Source organism: Gorilla gorilla, chromosome 3 (assembly GCF_029281585.2).
Source record: "Gorilla gorilla gorilla isolate KB3781 chromosome 3, NHGRI_mGorGor1-v2.1_pri, whole genome shotgun sequence".
Classification (NCBI taxonomy): domain Eukaryota; kingdom Metazoa; phylum Chordata; class Mammalia; order Primates; family Hominidae; genus Gorilla; species Gorilla gorilla.
This window is the reverse complement of record NC_073227.2, coordinates 204,558,083-204,578,764: the sequence shown is the minus strand read 5'-3', so window position 1 is coordinate 204,578,764 and position 20,682 is coordinate 204,558,083. Positions and strand designations below refer to the sequence as shown.

The 20,682-nt window shown below is 44.8% G+C and overlaps 1 long non-coding RNA gene across 1 annotated transcript; it reads right to left on the bottom strand.

The window, feature by feature from the left end:
- Positions 1 to 1,153: 1,153 nt before the first annotated feature.
- Positions 1,154 to 13,792, bottom strand: LOC129533101 (uncharacterized). The gene is made up of 3 exons (XR_008679136.1): positions 13,689 to 13,792; positions 9,150 to 9,186; positions 1,154 to 1,264 (listed from the first exon to the last, which is right to left on the bottom strand). It is a non-coding gene; the product is annotated as an uncharacterized lncRNA (long non-coding RNA).
- Positions 13,793 to 20,682: the final 6,890 nt, after the last annotated feature.

Below are 20,682 nucleotides of genomic sequence, written 5' to 3'. Positions count from 1 at the left end.
GGGCATCCCTTAGCCCAGTCAAGTTGACACCTAAAATTGGCCATCACAGCGGGCAATCACATTGAAGCTTCTGCTCATCCTGGTGTAAGTCACATCTGCTCAGATTCCATTGGCCCGGGCTGACAACAAGGCGTGGAAGCACACCCTGCCCCTGTTTATGGGGGGTGATGTGAGGTCACCTGCAATGAACAGGGATGTCTAATCCTCTCTGACACAGTGGAGGAGTGAACAGCTGCAGATGATAAGACCATCTACCATCAAATCTTCCAGAGGTTTCCACTGAGTTTTGTCAGTGCAGTCAGCCCTCTGTATTCTTGAGGTCCTCATCTTCAGATTCAACTAGCCACAGATCAAAAATATTTGGAAAAAGAACAATTAGAAACATAAAAAATAATACAAATTTAAAAACCAATATAGTATAACAACTTTACATAGCATTTACATTGTATTAGGTATTATAAGTAATCTAGAGATGATTTATAGAAAAGGGCCAGGCACGGTGGCTCATGCGTGTAATCCCAACACTTTGGGAGGCCAAGGTGGGTGTATCTCCTGAGGTCAGGAGTTTGAGACCAGCCTGGCCAACATGGTGAAAACCATCTCTACTAAAACACAAAAATTAGCCGGGTGTTGTGGCGTGCGCCTGCAGTCCCAGCTACTCGGGAGGCTGAGGTAAGAGAAGCGCTTGAGCCCGGGAGGCAGAGCTTGCAGTGAGCTGAGATCGCGACATTGCACTCCAGCCTGGGCTACAGTGGGACTTGGTCTCAAAAAATAAAAAATAAAATTTAAGAAGTATAGGAAAGAATGTGCATAGGTTGTATGCAAATACCACGCCATTTTATATCGGGGCATGAGCATCCAAGGATTTTGGTATTCTCGAGGGTCTTGGGACCAGTCCCCTGAGGATGCCAAGGACAACTGTAATTTGAATGACTGTGGACACACACAATGTACTACTTCCGTCACTGCATTTTTGCATTGACCCTCATGCCTCTTCCAACGGCGGTATTATCCACAGCCTCATTTCAATAACATTGCGTTTTGGAACCAAGAGACAAACTACAAACATCAGGGCAGATTATGGTCTGGAGATAAGAATGCATGTTACTAATATGAAATGTCATTACTTTGTTGACTGACTTGTTTATATCCTCACCTCATTCCAAAATTGATTTGATACAAGAGACGGGGATTAAATGTAATTTTGGATTTTTTTCTCTCCTATTTCTCTTTCTCTTGTTTTTCCCCTTTTTTCTTTCTTCCCCTACTCCAGACACCAGGGAATAAAAGAAAAAGCTAAATGTTAATTATTTATTTGGCAGTTATTGAATGTCTATTACCAGGGCATGACAAGTGCTATGGATACAATAATAACTAAGAAAGTGTTTCTGCTCATTCGAATAAGTGTCTGTTTGGTGGAGGAAACTAACACAGACAAAAACATATAATCAAATATGATAAATGCCCTAAGAGTGTTGTGGGGGTTTTGTTTTCTTTTTCTTTTTTTTTTTTCTGAGATAAGATCTCACGCTATCCCTCAGGCTGGGGTGCCGTGGCATGATCATAGCTCACTGCAGCCTGCAGCCTGCAGCTTCTGAGCTCAGGCAATCCTTCCACCTCAGCCTCCCAGGTAGCTGGGGACGTATAGCCTCTCACCACCACACCCAGATAATTTTAAAACTTTTTGTAGAAACAAGGTCTCGCTATGTTGCCCAGGTTGGTCTCGAACTCCTGGCCTCAAATGATCCTCCCTCCTCAGCCCCTCAAAGTGCTGGGATTACAGGTGTGAGCTGCCAAGCCCAGCCACCCTAAGAGAGTTTATATAAACAGAAGAGTATTTTTACTACAAAGTACTAGAGAGGTTCTTTCAGGAAAAGTCAAATTCTTTCATTCTTCCTTTCTGGGGAAGTTTCACAGAGTTGATACTAAATACAGAAGAAAGAGTGGGCCACCAGAGACCTCTGAACAGAATGGTTCAATCAGATTTGTTTTACAATGATAACTCTGGTGACAGCATAAGGTGGACAAGGTGAGAGAGGCAAGGAGACCAGCTGGTGATTGCAAACAGCCAACTGACAGGGTGCGGGCGGGTACTGTGGTGTGGCAATGAGGACAGGAAGAGGGAGGGCTCAAGAGACACTTAAGAAACAGAAATGGACAAGACTTGGCAGTTGCTTATATGTGAATGATGAAGACAAAATAGTGCAAAATGTGTTCCCTGTAATATACTTCTAGGCGAGGTAGAAAGGGTTGACTTTGGCTACATGTGTAAACACAATACGGTAAATCCTCACTTAACACCATCAATAGGTTCTTGGAAACTGCAACTTTAAGCAAAACGACAGATAACAAAACCTATTTTCCCATAGGTTAATTGATATAAACCAGAGTTAAGTTCCTAGGGCATAATTTCCCATCACAAAAATATCATCAAAGTTCTAAATAAAGGCCAAAACACTTCTCATGTTACACATTGTAATAAATGTGAGCCATACAAATATTTAAGAAGAATTAATCAAAACAAGTAAGAAGTATCCCCTTATTCCAGGTCCGGGTGGTGGGAAAAGGAAGTGGGGGGAAATAGGGGCATCCCAGCAGTTCAGGATGCCAGGTGGGTCCCGCTCTGGTCAGGATGCCCTCCCATCGCAGGGTGACCCACATTCACCCACACTTACCCTCACTCACCTGCACTCACTCACACTCACCCACACACACACACACCCACTCACGCTCACCCTCCCCATCCACTTACCCTCACTCACCTGCACTCACTCACACTCACCCACACACACCCACACCCACTCACGCTCACCCTCCCCATCCACACTTACCCTCACCTGCACTCACACTCACCCACACTCACCCACACACCCACTCACGCTCACCCTCCCCCATCCCTACTTACCCTAACCTGCACTCACACTCACCCACACCCACTCACCCTCCCCCATCCACACTTACCCTCACTCACCCGCACTCACACACCCTTACCCTCACACTCACCCTCACAACCCTCACTCACCCACTTATCCTCGCCCACACTCACCCTCACACTCACCCTCACCCACACTCATCCTCACACCCTCACCCAGACTCACCCTCACTCACCCACACTCACACCCACATTCAGACTCACCCACACCCACACTCACATTCACCCACACCCTCACCCACACTCACCCCCACACTCACCCTAACACCCTCACCCATACACCCACACCCTCACCCACACCCTCACACGCACCCACACTCACCCTCACTCACTCTCACCCACACTCACACTCACCCACACCCATGCACACTCACCCACACACTCACCCAGATCCTCGCCCTCACCCACCCACACACCCTCACCCATGCTTCCCCTCACACCCACACCCACCCTCACCCACAGTCACCCACACTCACCCTCACTCATACTGTCACCCACTCACCCTCACTCTCACCTACACTCACCCACACTTTCTCATGCTCACCCACACTCACACTTTCACCCACGCTCGCCCACTTTCTCACTCATTCTCACACCCACACTCTCTCACACTCATCCTCACACTCACCCACACTCACACCCATCCTGACACCCACACTCTCACAGTCATCCTCACACCCACACTCTCACACTCATCGTCGCACTCACCCACACTCATTCTCACACTCGCCGACACTCACTTTCACCCACGCTCACCCACATTCAACCACACACCCTCACCCACGCTGAGACCATGGAGACACGCCAGTTAAACGAATGGGCCCAGCTTTGGGACACGGGAGGAACCCAGAACCCTGGGAGAAAAGCCCCACGGCAGTGAGAACAGGCAGCCCCCACCGACGGGGCCGGAGGGAAGCGTTTTCCTCTCTTCAGCATGACGTCCTTATTGGAGGGCCTGCCGCAGCTGCTGTTCTCCTGCCTGGTGTGTGGGCTCCTCTTATTTCTGGGAGTGGAGATGGATGGAACGACCCCCTCTGACCTTACTAGTGACGTTGAACAACTGAGACTCTGGTGAGCTCTGAGTGACCAGGCCCACCCTCCGCTGCAGGGCAGACTCAGCCCAGGAGTGGCCAAGCACAGGGCGGCCCCCCAGCTACACTGAGTGGTCCAAGGAGGGGTCACCTGACCAAGAGTGAGGTCAGGGCTCTTCCCTGGGATGCCTTCAGACTAAGAGAAGGAGAAACCCTTTCGTTTCCAGTTTCTGGTGGCAGGACCCAGGGCTGCCAGGGATCCTGGTTCCCAATCAAGGGGAAACCATTCTGAGAGAATTCAGGGAGGCGCGGGGCGTTGCTGCCCTTCAAGCATTCGGTTCCAGTGAGCCCTGAGGTCTGCCACACCCTTGCGCTTTCTGAGGTCTGGTCAGTGTGCCAAGAAACGGCCTTTCCCTTTCCAAGTGAGTCTGTATTACTCGTACCCAGAGTCCTATGCCTGCTCAGAGGGTTACTATTATTATTGTTAATTTTTTTAGAGACAGGGTCTCTGTTGCCCAGGCTGGAGAGCAGTGGCACAGTTATGGCTCAGTGCAGCCTCAAATTCCTGGGCTCAAGCCATTCTCCTGCCTCAGCCTCCTGAGTTGCTGAGACCACAGGTGTTCACCATCACACCTGGCTAATTCAGAGGGTTACTGTGAGGATTCGTGTTCATGTATGATGGCACTATGGCGGATCCCTCCTCAGGTCTCTTGGCCTCTCTTGATCTGGGGCCTCAGGCCAGACCATCACTGTAGCCATCAGCTCTGCATGGACTCCTACCAACTTCACACAGGCACAAACTCCAGAGATCAATTCTTCCCCCTTCCTCCCCTAAATGGTGTCCCAAAAAGTGATTGTTTGTCTTAGAAGATGGTCCCTATGATCAAGTTTGACACCAAGGTAGTGGCCAGGTTGGTAACTCACCTTCCTCATGGTTGCCATACCTTCTCCGCTGCGCTCCCTGAGCTCTCTCCTGCCCCCTGGGCTTGTGCTACCTAATACAGCAGCACAGGTATAAGCTGAGGCGAGAATTTAGGCTACAGAGAGCATTCAGTGGACGGGAGCTGGCGTCATGATATCTTCTGTATCTGACGACCTTCACCCCCATCAATTGCTTTAGGACTTCAGAGTCCCTCCTGCACTGAAAAAGCCAAGGCTTCTTGTATTCATTTACCTTCTCTCTCCCTTCCTTCCTTCCTTCCTTTTTCTTTCTTTTCTTTTCCTTCCTTCCTTTTTTCTTTCTTTTTCTTTCTGTCTCTTTCTTTTCCCTCCGTCCTTCCTTTCTCTCTCTCTTTCCTTTTTTTTTTTGGTCTCACTCTGTCACCCAGGCTGGAGTGCAGTGGCATGATCTCGGCTCACTGTAACCTCTGCCTCCCAAGTTCAAGCAGTTCTCATGCCTCAGCTTCCCGAGTAGCTGGGATTACAGTTGTGTGCCACCACGCCTCGCTAATTTTTTGTGTGTTTTCAGTAGAGATGAGGTTTCACCATGTTGGCCAGGCTGGTCTCAAACTCCTGACCTCAGGAGATCCACCCACCTAGCCCTTCCAAAGTGCTGGGATTACAGGCGTGAGCCACCACGCCCAGCTGTTTTCCTCTCTTTCTTTACTTCTCTTCCCCAGCTCCACCCTTTCTTTCTCCTGTTTTCCATCTTTTTGTTACTGTATTGCCTAATGTTTCAAAGAAAGTCTGCATATTTTGCAATGTTTAATAAAATATTTTCTCATTTACAGAAATCATTTCCTTTGGTTAAACCTTGTGTGTCAAACAGAGACCCAACAGGAGAAAAGCGGGCATGCTCAGATAAGGATATGTTGATGTGAGTTAATAAAGAGGCTATTTACAGAAGTGTGGCTAAGGTATAGAGAAACTGCAAGAGATACCGCAGCCCCACCTCTGGGTGAACCAGACAAGGAGAAGAGCATTTGCCAGAACAGAAAGGAGCCAGTGGTGAGGGAGAACCACCCTGAGAGGAGCTCTGATCGGGATCAGACAGCCAGGGGTAGAGTGCAGAGAGGCAGTACTTTTGCTTTCCAATCATCAACACCAAAGCATTATACTTCTTATATATTGAAGTGTTCCTTCAATATATAATAACATTTAAATTGCCTTTTTTTTTTCTTTTCAGAGACGAGGTCTTGCTATGTTGCCCAGGCTGGTCTCAAACCCTGAGCTCAGGTGATTCCCCTGCCTCAGCCTCCCAAGTGCTGGAATTACAGGCATGAGCCACCATGCCCGGCCCTGAAAATCATAAAGATTGTCTTTCTTTATGATTTTCAGAAATTACCAGTTTATAGTTCTATGAAAAGAAATATGTGTGGTCTTTATGATACACCCACCCAGAGCATAAATATAATGTGCGTATTAGAAGCTTGTCTATCAGAAAATAGGAAGATATTTTAACTCTTAATACTCAAATCAAGAAGGTTGAGGAGGGTAAAATGTCTTACAAAAGGGAATCCTCTCTTCACTGCTCCCTGCTTACACATTTTGATGAGAATTTCCAGTTCCAGACTCTCTAGTTCTAATAAACCTACCTACTCGGAGAGACAAATATGAAATAGTACAAATAAGCAAATTGAAGAAGTCATACTTCACTTGAGTCCCTTTCAAGGCCTTCTGTAAATGAGCCATTATAATAAACTCATGAAAATGCATAAAAATAACATTCAGAATGAACAACATGACTCATAGTTTTGAGTAAAATTGATGTGAACTTTTTACAGGAAGTTTACACATAAATTCTCACTTAAATGTGGAAACGATATAACTCGATTTTGGTATGATTACAGTTTCATTTAATTATGATTTAGGATAATAATTTGAGAAAATACATCATTGAATCATAGTTCAAGGGAAATTTATTTTTAACTTAAAATGAATGTAACTGAAGAAACTAAGCTGTCCATTTTAGAGCAAGTAAACGAGCAAGGAAACCCCGGAAGCCACACTCAAGGAGTCCGCTTTTCCTTCCAGTGAGCTGGCCAGAGTTCTGCTAGAAAACACAGTGACTGGGCCGGCTGACCCAGGCAGATCTACCTGTCACATAGAGATGTTCAGAAATATTGCTGAAAGCAAGACGGACACCCATTTTAAGGATTCCATCTGACTAAAAACCTCTGCACAATCAACAAAATGAAAAAGCATGTGGAGTGGGAGAAAATATTTGCAAACTGTGCATCTGATAAGTTCCCCAAAATATATGGGAAACTCAACTCGATAGCAAAAAAAAAAAACAAAAAAACAAAAAAACCCAAGTAACCTGATTTTAAAGATAGGCAAAGGACCCAAATAGACATTTCTCCAAAGAAGACATAGAAATAGCTAACAAGTATATGGAAAGGTGGTCAGCATCATTAATTGTTACCAAAACACCAGGGGTTTGGACTGGGCCCTGCTGCTCACTGCACAGAAAGCCAATCACTGAGACAATGAGTATTGCTGAGGAAGAAGCTTTAATCTGGTGCTGCAGTCAAGGAGATGGGAGCTCAGTCTCATATCCTTCTCCCTGACCGGCTAAAACTAGAGGTTTATATAGCAGGGAAGAAATGTAACAATGTGTAAGAAAACAGAAACTAGAGAGGGGCGAGGGAGTAATCATGATGAATGAGGGTCCCACATCTCATTGTCTGGATGTGGTGATCTGGTGTTCTTCGCTATTTTTTTTCGAGAGGTCTGAAAGTGGTTTTCAGAGGAAGGAACTCAGATAAAACAAATGTAAGGTTCTGATTTTAAGACCAGAATGGTCAATTTCTATGTTTATCCATAAAATTATCTATGGGACTATTGGGTTGGTTTCATAATCATCAGGGAAATGCCAATTAAAACCACTATGAGATATGATCTCACACATTTAGGATGGAAAAAAGATGAAAGATGAGTGTTGGCAAGAGTGTGGAGAAAGGGGAAGCCTTCTGCACCGTAGGTGGGAATGCAAATTAGTATAGCCATATGGAAAACAGTACGGAGGTTCCTCAAAAAACTAAAAATAGAACTACGATATGATCTAGCAATCCCACTACTGTGTACATATCCAAAGGAAATGAAATCAGAAATCTACATTCTCACGTACATTGCAGCATTTTCACAATGGCTAAGATATTGAATCAACCTATGTGTCCATTGACAGATGAATGGATAAAGAAAATTTGGTGTATATGCACAATGGAACACTATTCAGCCAAAAAAGAAGGATATCCTGTCATTTGTGACAATACGAATGAACATGGAGAACACCATGCTACGTGAAAGAAGCCAGGCACAGGAACACAAATACTGCATGATCTCACTTACGTGTGGAATCTAAAGAAATTGAACTCATAGAAGTAGAGAGTAGAACAGTGGTTACCAGGGGCTGGAGGTAAGGGGAGGAGATGGAGAGATGTTGGTGACAGGGTACAAAATATCAGCTAGGATGAATAAGTTCTGGACATCTATTGAACAACGTGGTGACTATGATTAGTCATAATGTATTTCATACTTGAAAATTGCTAAGAGAACAGATCTTAAATGTTCTCACTGCAAGAAAAGAACAAGCATGTCTGGTGATGGATATGCGAACCAGCTTGATTTAATCATTTCACAATGTATGTGGATAGCAAAATGTGACTTGTATACCATAAATATATATAATATTTATTTGTCTTTTATAAATAAATTGCTTAACTTTTTAAAAAGAAAAAAAAAAGACTGATAACCACTTTAGAGATTAGGAAAGTGAAAGACAATCTAACTGAAAACTTCGTTCAAAAGCTTTCCTCCAGAGGCTGGACGCAGTGGCTCATGACTGTAATCCAAGCACTCTGAGAGGCTGAGGTGGGCAGATCGCTTGGCCCAGGCGTTCCGCTTGAGCTTAGGAGTTTGAGACCAGCCTGGACAACATGGAGAAACCCTGTCTCTACAAAAAATAGCTGGGTGTGGTGGCATGTGCCTGTAGTTCCAGTTACTTGGGAGGCTGAGGTGGAAGGATTGCTTGAGCCTGGGAGGTCAAGGCTACAGTGAGCCAAGATTGCGCCACTGCCCTCCAGCCTGGGTGACAGAGCAAGACCCTCTCTCTCAAAAAAAAAAAGCTTTCCTCCACCTAGCAATATGGTCGGCAATAGAATAGACCTCTGTGCAGAAACTCTGGTGGAATCATGACTATTAGCCCACTAGCCATTCATTCAGCAAAATATTTATTGAGCACCTACCATATGCCAGACTCTGCTCTGAGTTTTGAGGATACACCTGTGAACAAAACAAAATTCCTGAACTCAAAAAGTTAGATGCTAGTTGGGAGGGAGAGGTAGCAAACAATACATATATCAGACATAACATATATCCTGCATGACAAATGCTATATTTAAAAATTACAGCAAAAAAATAGACATGTACACTCACGTTCATGGAGCATTGTTCACAATAGCCAAAAGGTGGAAGCAAACCAAGCGTCCATCAACAGGTGAATGAATAAACAATATGTGCTCTGTACACACAATGGAATAGTATTCGTCCTTAAAAACAAGGAAATTCTGCCACATGCTGCAACACGGATCAACCTTCAGGACATTATGCCAGTGAAATAAGCTAGTTACAAAAAGCGACACACTGTGCAAGTCCACTTATATGAAGTACATAGAGTAGTCAAATTCACAGAGAGGAAAGGAGATTCGTGGTTGCTAGGGGCTGGAGGATGAGAGAATGGGGAGTTATTGTTTAGTGTGTACAAAGGTCTAGTTTTGTAAGATGACAAGAGCTCTGGAGATGAATGGTGGTGATGGTTACACAGCAATATGAATGTAGTGAATACCATTGAACTGTACGCTTAAAAACAGGTAAGGTAGCTGGGCACAGTGGCTCATACCTGTAACCCGAGCACTTTGGGAGGCCAAGGCAGGAGGATGTCTTGAGGCCAGGAGTTCAAGATCACCCTGGGCAACATAGTGAGATCTAATCTCTACAAAAAATTTAAAAATTGGCCGGGCATGGTGGCGCATGCCTGTGGGCCCAGTTACTTGGGAGGCTGAGGTGGGAGGATTGCTGGAGCCCTGGAAGCGGAGGTTGCAGTGAGCCATGATCTCACCACTGTACTCTAGCCTGAGTGACAGAGTGAGACCCAGTTTCACACACACATACAAAGATAGTAATTTTTATGTTATGTGTATTTTATCACAGTTGAAAATATTTTTTAGAAAAAGCATAGACAGACCAGGAACTGTGGCTCACGTCTGAAATCCCAGCACTTTGGAAGGCCAAGGCGGGTGGATTGCCTGAAGTCAGGAGTTCGAGACCAGTCTGGCCAACATGGTGAAACCCCATCTCTACTCAAAATACAAAAAATTAGCTGGGCGTGATGGTGGCAGGCACCTGTAATCCCAGCTACTCGGGAGGCTGAGGCAGGAGAGTCACTTGAACCCACGAGGCGGAGGTTGCAGTGAGCTGAGATCACACTATTGCACTCCAGCCTGGGCAACAAGAGTGAAACTCCACCTCAAAAAAAAAAAAAAAGAAAAAGGATAGTATGTTGGGATGGGGTTAGCATTGTTAGATAAGGGTTCTCTCAACAGACTAAGAGCACCCTTACAGTTTGTCCAAAAGGATACCCAAGAAACTAGAATCAATGCCTGCCTCTAGGGAAACGAACCCAGGGACAAGAGGTCAAGAGTTGGAACGGGGGCCAGCCGTAGTGGCTCACACCTGTAATCCCAGCACTTTGGGAGGCCGGATCACTTGAGGTCAAGAGTTCAAAACCAGCCTGGTCAACATGGGGAAACCCTGTCTCTACGAAAAAAAAAAAAACAACCATTAGCCAGGAGTGGTGGCATGTGCCTGTAATCCCAGTTACTCAGTAGGCTGAAGCAGGAGAATCACTTGAACCCAGGAGGCAGAGGTTACAGTAAGCTGAGATGGCACCACTGCACTCCAGCCTGAGTGACAGGGTGAGACTCCATCTTAAAAAAAAAAAAAAAAAAAAAAAGAGTTGGAAGGGGATTTATTTTCATTGCATATTATTTTATTATTTATTTACTTATTTATTTATTTTTAGAGAGAGTCTCGCTCTGTTGCCCTGGCTGGAGTGCAGTGACACAATCTCGGCTCACTGCAAACTCTGCCTCCCAGGTTCAAGCGATTCTCACATCTCAGCGTCCCAAGCAGCTGGGATTACAGGCGTCCGCCACCACGCCCGGCTAATTTTTGTATTTTTAGCAGAGAGGGGTTTCACCATGTTGGCCAGGCTGATCTCAAACTCTTGACCTTAAGCAATCTGCCCGCCTTGGCCTCCCAAAGTGCTGGGATTACAGGTGTGAGCAACCGAGCCCAGCTCCTTTTATGTGTATTGAATATTTTATTGTGTTTTTGTACTACCTACTCATAAAAAACTGGCCAGGCACAGTGGGAGGCTGAGGCACTTGGGAGGCTGAGGCGGGAAGATCACTTGAGGCCAGGAGTTTGAGACCAACCTGGGCAACATAGGGAGACTCCCTTTCTACAAAAAGTTAAAAAATTAGCTGGGTGGGGTGGCTGGAGACCCATTTGACAATCCATTTACTACAAGCTTGTCAGTATTTAGAACTGGGGCAAGATAAGTTAAATGATGTAGATGTTTTATTTCTTTTTAGTTGAGGGCAGGCAAGAGATGGTATTTGCTAGTAGACATTCTGAATGATGTAGCCGAGGCATCTCAAACAACATATCTGTTTAAGAACATATATGCCTGCCTTAACAAAATAAAGCCTCATCGTTTAATGTTGGCGATGGGGGGAGAATCTCTACAAGAGAGCCTTTGTCCCAAATTCATCTGTGCTGCAGAGATCTCCCCTAATTGTTATTATTTCTCACTGGCTTGAAGGAAGGAAGAATTATACTATTCATTTTATGTTCTTGAAGACATAATAGCACAGTTAACAGTAAGACTAGAGTATTTTTATAATTCTCTGCTCAAGACTAAGAAAAACAAAAAAAGCACATGACACAATATAACTACGTTATTTGGCTTATAAAATATGTCCTCCTCTGAGTCTTACAGGCTGCAATCTACCTGCAGTCTGATGTGCAGCTATGTGGTGAGTGCTTCTTGAAACCCGGATTCAAGAGAGAGCTAGGTGTTTCCTCTTGCTGAAGTCCACATTTTGAATTACAGCTTCCACGTGGACAAATGTCTTCCTTCCAAAATGGCTGCCCCATGCGACTCATGTCCTAGCCTGACCTCATCAGGGAAACCTCTCTTCCCTCCCCACAAAGTGGGGAACTCCCCTGCAGTCTGAACGAGAACAGCATATCCCAAGTCAGCACAAACAGAGAAGACGCTGCTTTTGCAAAAGAGGTTTTCATTGCAGTCAAAAATGAAAACTTCTTTTCCCCATCACACCAGTCCTGCTGCTTATTCTGGATTCTTGATTAATTTACTCTAGAAACTAGAAATTATTCTGGACTCCTGTCTTCCTACCTCCCACCTCCCCACGTCCGACTAGCCACTTGGTCTTCCGATGACTCTACTTTCTGAATAGCTCTCAAATTAGTCCACTTCCCTCCATCCCCCATCCCACGACCTCTAATCCAAGGTGCCACGATCACCCTGAGGTGGACCCGACTCCAGTTTCTCCCATTCCAGTCTCCTCACTATGCTGTCCACAGTGATTTCTCCAAATCCAAATCTATTCACATCAATTCCCTGCTAAAAACTTTCGCGGGTCCCCATTGTCTCAAGTGTCAATCCTAAAACCCTTGCAAACAAGCCCCAACTTACTTGTCTTATTTCATCCACCTGCCTCAAAACACCTTATTAGCCTTCGGGACAGCTGTAGGGTTCCCAGAAAATGCAGCCTTTCACAGCTGTCTGACCTGGCCCCAGCGGTTCCCTCTGCCTAGAATGTCTTCACATTTTCCAGCTGGCAAATGCTTAGTCTTCCTTCAAAATCCATCCAATGTTTTTGTGCCTGTGTTTTTAAACATGAAGTTTCTCTGACTCCCCTAAATGGTCAGCAGCTTCCTCCTCTGAATCCAAAGCACTTTGAATGGAATTCAGACAGCATTTTTCTTATTTTATTTTATTATTATTATTTTTTTGAGATGGAGTTTTGCTCTTGTTGCACAGACTGGAGTGCAATGGCGCAATCTCAGCTCACTGTAACCTCCACCTCCCAGGTTCAAGCGATTCTCCTGCCTCAGCCCTTCAAGTAGCTGGGACTACAGGTGCCCGCCACCACACCTGGCTAATTTTTCTACTTTTAGTAGAGACAGGGTTTCACCATGTTGACCAGGCTGGTCTCAAACTCCTGACCTCAGGTGATCCGCCTGCCTCAGCCTCCCAAAGTGCTGGGATTACGGGCATGTGCCACTGCACCCAGAGTTGCATCTTTCATATTTTATAGCAATTGTTTTCAATTCTGCCTTTCTTCTTCTTCCCCAGACTAAAAGCTTCTGAAGAGAGAAGACTATCTTTGTATCTTCACTTAGCGCAAGACCTAGACATAACAGAAGCTCAAGAAATGTATTCATTAACTCATTCATTAAAAATAATTGTTAGTGTTTGCTGCTTGTGAAACTGTGGGCTGAGTGCTGGGGATGTAACACTGCAAGAGACAGACGTGATCCCTGTTCTCTGGGAACTTGAATGATGAACAAATTAACTAAACATCCTGCAGTTTTGTTTTTTTCTTCTTAAAACTATTTCAGCTTTGCTCAGCCTTCACCCAAAGAATTCAGATTAGTTGATACTTATACTATCATCTCTTCCCTAAAACACCAACCTTGCCAGTGACAGTATTAGGACCAATAAATATTGCCATGTTGTGAGTTCAAAGAAGTTCAAGTCCCCGTCTCTGCCTTCCAGAGGTGTGTGTAGTCTGGCTGAAGAGTAAAAACCAACATATGGAAAAATTAGGAAACAATATAGGGAAATAATTCAGTGCTAATTGTTTGGGACAGACTGCATATTTTCAGAAGGGAGATAATGAAGTCAGCCATATAATTAGTGTATAATTGATAGCTCATGCTGTGCACACCATCAGTGAATTCAGCACAGCAACAAGATAACTTTTGATACACAAGCCAAGGCTTTGCTCCCTACCCTAGCATAAGAATCAGATCTGTGGGAAAATGGACCTGTGCCTCAGCCTGGGAGGTGAAAGGGACTTCCACGATGACATGTAAAAAGAAACAGAAAAGTGCCGTCCCAAAACTCAGATTTCTGGAGTCCCTTTCACAGAGCATGGAGGCGCCTGGGTTGGAAAGAGCTGCTGTTTTACTTATCGATTTGTTTTTCACAAGGAGAGCAATTGGAGAACAGTGGGGGAGAGGGTCATTCAGGACCCCAAACTCTTCATGGCCCCCAACGGGTTCTTGCCAAGGGCGACAGGAAAGCACCTGCCATACTCTGAGTGTTTGTATTCTTTAAAAAAAAAATTTTTTTATTATACTTTAAGTTTTAGGGTACATGTGCACAACGTGTGGGTTTTTGTATGAATAGATTTTTCCTCTTGAATATTCCTTTCTCAAACACCCTTGTTCTGGCTGCCCCCAATCCCTTATAAGCCAGTAAGCCAGGTCTGTGGCTTTGACAGGAGCAAACACAGCCCTGAGCTGCTCTCTGCATGGCCACCCTCCCTGAGGAGCCAGTGGATTCTCCTTCTGGCGCTCGGGGGCTGTGCAAGGGGAATGCAGAAGGCTGAATTCCACATTCTTGAAGCTGTCTGCAACAAATCCAGCCTCTTGAAGAGTCCCTTAATTGAGGTATTCTGAGCTTTATCCCAATTAGCCCCATCAATGCTAGAGTAAATCCTCTTCACTCTTTTCCTTCATACCTAAGAGTCTAGCTCAGGACAAACCAGCCCCACACAGCAAAAGGGAAAGGAACATAGGAACCAGCATTGCCTAACTATACGGACTACATTTGTTAGACTGTTAGACTTTGGGCAACAAGAGACAGAAGTATTAGATATGGTTTGATAGGCATAATATTTCTAAATTTAAATGCCTTCTAAAGGCCTCTGGAAAGACCCTCCCTTAAGGAGACTCCCTCACGTCCATTGCACATCAGTTAAGGACTTCAGAGAGAAAAGAAAGGCAGCCCGCGGTTACCATGAGAACATGCCCTCCTGGTCTCAGAGACTTTGTGTTTACGTTTTTAACTAGGTATGGCCTTAGCAGCGTTGGCCCAGGTTCCACACTTGAAATGAATGCACTGGAAGGCTCGTAAGGGCCAGAGGTGAAGAAGCCAGGCTTGTGTTTCAGCCCAGCAGACTCGGCAGGGATGAAACAACACGTGGGTCCCATGGACACTGATGTTCTTGGGTTTGTTTCAAGGAGATAGCACGCTCTGTTTGTTAAAGCTAACAATTGTAGCGCTGACGGGAAAAGCTTGACTCGGTTTTCATTCTTCCCTGAAGTAAACACTATTTTTTTCTTTACAGTACAATGACTTGATGCACATTTGGAAATACGACTTTTTTTCTTTTGGTAACAAAGTACCTAGAATCTTCTTTAAAAATCTGTTTCTAGAGGGAAAAAAGTTCCATTTGAAGGAAGCGTTAATATTTTCCGTATGTGTTGGCTCCCGAGGGTGGAATTAATATTCAGATTCAGATTCAACCCATGTGGGTTGGCAAGTGGAGGCCTGTAGATCACAGGCAAGCAGCAGCCGTGCGAGTCTCAACTGATCAAGAAATCCACCAACTTCGCAGGTGTGAGAAGCTGGTGGGGCTCAGTGGGCTCAGCTCTGAAATCAAGCCCTCAGCCAGGCTTTGAGATGAAATTTCATGGGCAAGACCAATTGAAGCAGCTCCTCTCATAGGTCAAAAGATACTTTTCCACTTTGTGAAATGCATGGGCGAAGACATTCATGGAGTATCTGAGCTGCAGGGGGCCACAGAGATCACCCCGTGTGGTCCCATGTTTGACAGCTGAGAGCAGTAGAATGCACGGTGGCAGCAGGACCTGCCCAGGTCTGGATAGCTCCAAGGTCAGGCATCACTGCCCTCAGTCCCAGGCTCCCAGTGCTATGCCCAGGGCCACGCACATAATTCTACAATCTGCAAATCATTTTCCCATTTTGGAAAAAAAAAAATATATATATATATATATATATATTTTTTTTTTTTTGAGACAGAGTCTTGCTCTGTTGACTAGGCTGGAGTGCAGTGGCACGAGCTCGACTCACTGCAACCTCTGCCTCCTGGGTTCAAGTGACTCTCCTGCCTCAGCCTCCTGAGTAGCTGGGGAAAATTTTTTAAATGTGCATATGTGATTCCAGAAAACATAAACAAATAAGATTTGATGTTTCTGGCCTTCTTAAGCTGTCATTTTATAAAAATTAGTTTCTTTTTGCCTTGTAGAGATAAGGTCTCACTCTGTCACACCCAGGCTGGAATGCACTGGCACGAGCTCGACTCACTGCAACCTCTGCCTCCCGGGTTCAAGTGATTCTCCTGCCTCAGCCTCCCGAATAGCTGGGAAAAATTTTTTAAATGTACATATGTAATTCCAGAAAACATAAACAAATAAGATTTGTTTCTGGCCTTCTTAAGCTGTCATTTTATAAAAATTAATCTCTTTTTCTTTTTAGAGATAAGGTCTCACTCTGTCACGCCCAGGCTGGAGTGCAGTGGCACACTCATAGCTTACTGCAACCTCAAACTCCTGCTCAAGTGATCCACCCACCTCAGCCTCCGGAGTAGCTGGGACCACAGGCAGGCGAGCGTCATCATGCCTAGCTAATTTTTTAAAAAATTTTTTGTAGAGACAGGGTCTCACTATGTGCCCAGGCTGGTTCCAAACTCCTGGCCTCAAACCATCCTCCCACCTCAGCCTCCCAAGTGCCTCAGCCTCCCACCACACCCAGTCAATTTTCTTTATAAGTAGGTAGTACAAAAGCACAATATAAAATTCAAAATACATGAAAAAATATACAGTAAAAGTAAATCCTCTTCCTACTCTTGACCTCCAGTCCGTTAGTTTCCTTCCCTAGAGGCAGGCATTGATTCTGGTTTCTTGTGTATCCTTTTGGACAAACCCTAAAGGGCAATCTTTTAAAATTATTTAAGATGCATTTTTGAGCCGGGCATGGTGGCACATGCCTATATTCCCAGCTACTCAGAAGGCTGAGGCAGAAGGACAGCTTGAGCACAGGAGTTCAAGGCCAGCCTGGGCAACGTAGCAAGACCCTGTCTCAAAAGCAAAATTCATTTTTGCCATTTTTTCCTTGTGATCACAAACGCCTGTGTGGACACTGACTGAATAATACCTAGTATTGCCCAGGTAATTTCTCATGAAAGCTAAATAGCAATAACCTGAGAAGATCTACAGGCAGGAGGGAAAAAGCAGATTGCGGCCTGATTGCTGCTTTCCTTCAATATTTTGTATCCAACATCTACATTTTCTTTCTAAAATTTCTGTGTCTACAAACAAATGAAGAGCTCACAACATGGCTGTTCAGAATTTGTGGTTTTCAATAAGCAACTGCCACCATTTAGAATAATCAACAGAAAGCCAGTTCTTCAATTTTTTTTTTTTTTTGAGATGGAGTCTCGCTCTGTCACCCAGGCTGGAGTGCAGTGGCATGATCTTGGCTCACTGCAACCTCCACCTCCCAGGTTCAAGTGATCCTCCTGCCTCAGCCTCCCAAGTAGCTGGAACTACAGGTACACACCACCATGCTCGGCTAATTTTTGTATTTTTAGTAGAGACAGGGTTACGCCATGTTGGCCAGGCTGGTCCTGAGCTCCTGACCTCAAGTGATCCACCACCTTTGCCTCCCAAAGTGCTGGGATTACAGGTGTGAGCCACCGTACCCGGCCCCCAATTCTTCATTTCTGAAAGACAACAGTCACAGCCTGGTTGCTATAGTTTGGATATGGTTTGTTAGGCCCACTAAGTCTCCTGTTAAACTGTGGTTTCAGTGTCGGAGGTGGGGCCTGGTGGGAGATGTTTGGGTCATGGGAGCGGACCCCTCATGAATGTCTTGGTGCTGTTCTCATGGTAATGAGTGAGCTCTCCCTCTATTAGACCCCAGAAGAGCTGATTATTAAAAAGAGCCTGGCACCTCCCTCCACTCTCTCTAGCTGTCTCTCTTCCATCCTCTCTTGCCACGTGATGCTGCTCCTCTTTGCCCTCTGCCATGAGTGGAAGCTTCCTGAGGCCCTCACCAGAAGCAGATGCTGGTGCCTGCTTCTTGACAGCCTGCAGAACCACGAGCCAATAAAGCTTTTTTCTTCACGAATTACCCAGACTTGGGTTTTCCTTTAAGCCTTTTCAGATAATTCGTCATTATCTGTGATTTAAAATCGAGACTCATAAAGAATAAAGGTAGAAAGCCAGGAATACCTATTTGTTGTGTCTCTTTCTGAGCTTTCTCTGATATTTATGTACCCCCATTGCTCCAGGTCATGCCCCCTTTCTTTGCTGGAACTATTAAAATGGATGCCTTGGGTTATCCCTGCATAATCAAGACACTGTGGTCAAATCCTAGGGGGTGAGTGGGAGATGATTACAGGGAAAAGTCAGAGGTAACAGGGACCATGATAATGAGTTTCAGCTTCATTGTACTGACACTGACAGTGAAATGCTATTGCAAGATTTGAAGCAGAGGGTTTACCTCAACACACACACACACACATACAAGCAGCTGAGCCTTGAACAACAAAGGTTCAAACTACGCAGGTCCATTTATATGCAGATTTTCTCCCACCTCTTCCGCTCCTGGGACAATAAGACCAACCCCTCCTCTTCATCCTCCTCCTCGGCCTACTCAACATGAAGCTGACGAGGATGAAGACCGTTATGATGATCCACTTCCACTTAATCAATAGTAAATATATTTTCTCTTCATTATGATTTTTAAAATATTTTCTATAATTTATTATGCAAATATGGTGCATAATATATATACAAAATATGTGTTAATCAACTGCTAAGTTATTGGTAAATCTTTTGGTCAACAGTAGGCTATTCGTAGTTAAGTTTGGGGTGTTTGGGGTTTTTTTTGAGACAGGGTCTCACTCTGTCACCCAGGCTGGAGGACAGTGGCATGATCATAGTTCATTACAGCCTCGACCACCTGGGCTCAAGCAATCCTCCCACCTCAGCCTCCCAAGTAGCCAGGACTACAGTCATGTGGCACTACATCCAGCTATTTTTTTGATTTTTTTTTTTTTTTTTTTTTTAGTAGAGATGAGGTCTCACTATGTTGCCCAGGGTGGTCTTGAACTCCTGAACTCAAGCAATCTTCCTGCCTTGGCCTCCCAAAGTGTTGGGATTACAGGTGTGAGCCACCACGTCAGGCCTAGTAGTTAAATTTTTGAGGATTCAAAAGTTATATGTGGATTTTCAACTGTGTGGGGGCTGGCATCCCTAGCCCTGTGTTGTTCAAGGGTCCACTGTATGTATATGTATATTAAAAATATTTGTATTGGTCGGGCATGGTGGCTCACTCCTGTAATCCCAGCACTTTGGGAGGCCAAGGCGGGTGGATCACAAGGTCAGGAGCTCGAGACCAGCCTGGCTAACACGGTGAAACCCGGTCTCTACTAAAAATACAAAAAATTAGCCAAGCGTGGAGGCGGGCACCTGTAGTCCCAGCTACTCGAGATGCTGAGGCAGGAGAATGACGTGAACCCGGGAGGCAGAGCTTACAGTAAGCCAATATCGCGCCACTGCACTCCAGCCTGGGCGACAGAGCGAGACTCTGTCTCGAAAAACAAAAATAATGCATATCATATATGTGTGTATATATGCACACACACATACATAGAACATATTTAAATGGTTCAGACTGCCATGTTGAGAATGACTGTAAGGGAATCAGAGGCTTTGTAGGAGCTGAGCTGAAAGATGATGAGGGCTGAGCTGTGGTAGTAGTGGTGGAGATGAAGAGAACTGGATGAATTCAGAGCATGTCTTGAAAGGAGAGGAGACCAAAGTTGCTATTGGATTGAACACAGATAAGAGTGATGGAAAGAGAATTAAAAATAATTCCTGTCTCTCTGGCCTTTGTTCCTGGACAGATGCAGTTCTATCCCGAATTGAGATAGTATAGTGGGGGAAGCAGAATTTGAGAGGGGGGGTGTGGAGAAGTCAGGAGTCGTAGGTACCAATTGCTGCTTCCCTCAGGATCTCTTGTCAGAGTAGACATACTGATTTCTCTCCTACTGTACTAGCTCCTTCTCCTCCCTCTTCTCTGCTGCTCCTTCCTCATCTTCTCAATCTCTTCACATTGGAGGCCCAGCTCCTTTCCTTTCCTGGGCCAGTCATCTATCCATTCTCACTCCTCTGGGGATTTCTTCTAATCTCATAGCTTTATAGGCTACCTAAATATTATTATTCTCTCCCAAATTTTAATCTCCAGGCCAAACTTATACCTTGATATCCAGTCCTATATATCCAACTGCCTTCTCAACATCTCTAACACACAACTCAAAATTCCCTCTCAAATTAGGGTTGCCAGATAAAATAAAGGATGCCCAGTAAATTTAGAATAACAGCACATAATAAGTATAAGCAATAGTGCATGGGATGTACTTATACTAAAGTGTCTGTTGTTTTGCTGAAATTCAAATTTAACTGGACTTCCTGATTTTTTGTTGTTAAACCCAGCAACCTTACTCAAAACCATGTTCAACCCACTGTCTTCTTTGTCCTAATTGGTAGCAACTTCATCCTTCCAATTGCTCAGGCCAGAGATACTTGTGTCCTCCTTCACTCTTTTTTTTCACATCCCATATCCATTCTGTCAGCAAATATTATTGGCTC